The 1,765-nt window shown below is 47.7% G+C and overlaps 1 pseudogene; it reads left to right on the plus strand.

Annotated features, from left to right (window-relative positions):
* The first annotated feature begins 438 nt into the window (after nt 1-438).
* Nucleotides 439-839, plus strand: LOC123858237 (late cornified envelope protein 1C-like; annotated as a pseudogene).
* Nucleotides 840-1,765: the final 926 nt, after the last annotated feature.

A 1,765-nucleotide genomic window follows, 5' to 3' on the forward strand; every position in this document is an offset into this window, starting at 1 on the left:
GAAATCCTTCCAAGAGAGAATGCTTTGCCTTTTCCTTTAAGAGGCATTCAGTGCTAAAATGGTCCCTACACTAGATATCTGCAAGATTCTTAGTGATGTGAGAAAATGAAAGCTGGCCTGGAGCCAATTTATTTTCTGGTCTTTTCTCCAACACTAAGGAAATGTTAATAAGCATCAATTTTCTCTACATATTTGGGCATGATATTGTTGACAACATTCCAAATGGGACTGAAACGTGACTCTGTGAAACAAGGCACATGGTACACCAGTAAGAGTGATAAAATTGTCAGAAATGATTTTCCTATGTCTGATTTCAAGACTTTCACAATAAGGGTGCTAGAAGTGATGCTAAGAACAGGAAGGGGCAGGAGGGCTCTGTGTGTCCTAGGTCTGACTCGCTGTGTGACTCTCCCTCAGCTCCTGACCCCGCCAGCCGAGATGTCCTGCCAGCAGAACCAGCAGCAGTGCCAGCCCTCTCCCAAGTGTCCCGCGCCCAAGTGCCCCCCAAAGTGCCCTCCCAAGTGCCCCTCAGTCTCTTCCTGCTGCGGCTCCAGCTCTGGGAGCGGCGGCTGCTGCAGCTCTGGGGGCGGCGGCTGCTGCCTGAGCCATCACAGGCGACGCAGTTCCCACCATCACAGACACCAGAGCCCTGGCTGCTGCAGCCGGCCTTCGGGGGGGGCTCCAGCTGCTGTGGAGGGGGCAGCGGTCAGTCGTCTGGAGGCTGCTGCTGAAGTGGACCCTGAGCCAAGGAGCGCAGAAATAGAGGCAGAAAGGGGCAAGGTCATCTTCCGTTGCTCTACCTGTGCTGCTGAGACATTTTAGTGAAGACTTCAAACTCTGTTCTTGAGGATCCTTCTTACCTGAAATCCAGATATCTGTGTCCTCTCTTAAAAACTCATCTTCTGAACTCTGATCCCAGGTTTGCAGCCTGCCCTGGGAACCCCAGATAGTAATTCCTATGCCATTCCACAGATAATTTCCTTGGCAGTCCCCTACCTGAAGCAAAACAATAAAATAATCTGCTCACCATCTTGTTCTAGCTTGCTTTTCCCTTGCTTGTAAATGTACTGGGAAAGATGAGCATGTCTGATCTCAGCTCAGTCTCCCCTTGTCATCTGGGCCCTGATGTAGCACTGCTTGTTTTTGACGGGCTGGAAAAATTATTTTCTACCCTTCAAGAGTAGAAGTTCTTCCAGCTGGACTAAGAATTAAATCAACACGAGACAGATTAACAGGAGAAAAAGTCAAAGTTTTATTACATGCGCACGGAGGCCCAGGAATGACACCAAGGCCCAAAGAAGTGACCAATGCAGGCAGTTTTTACTCATTTTAGACAGGCATTAACAAGACAAAGAAAACAACTTTAGGAGCTTCAATTAGTAAGGGATTCTAAGCAGAGTTTGGGCAGGGGTGGTAAATTAGTAAAAAGTAACAAGAGTTGTTTAGACAGACTTCTCTGCTCTAAATTTCCCACCTCTGGTGATAAGGGTGTCTCTTTACCTCCTGCTACAGGGAGGGTACTTTTCACATGGAGAAGTATTTCCTGCTTTCAGGGGGATGGAGGAGAGTCTGAGTGTCCTTCTAGCACAGGCTGTTATTTAAGTAGCTCTACTTTGAAGTAATCAATCTACCATTGTGGTATATTTGGGGGTAGCCTACCCTGGGCCCCTACAGTTCCATCCTCTGGATGTTTCTCTGCAAGTTTCTCATATTAAAGCTGAGCTGGTGACTGAGGAGGAAGAAACCAATCTGCAAAGATTAAGAG

The sequence above is a fragment of the Mirounga angustirostris genome, unplaced genomic scaffold (assembly GCF_029215605.1).
Source record: "Mirounga angustirostris isolate CCGP_5_RB_7025 unplaced genomic scaffold, mMirAng1.0.hap1 SCAF_4, whole genome shotgun sequence".
In the NCBI taxonomy this organism is placed as follows: Eukaryota; Metazoa; Chordata; class Mammalia; order Carnivora; family Phocidae; genus Mirounga; species Mirounga angustirostris.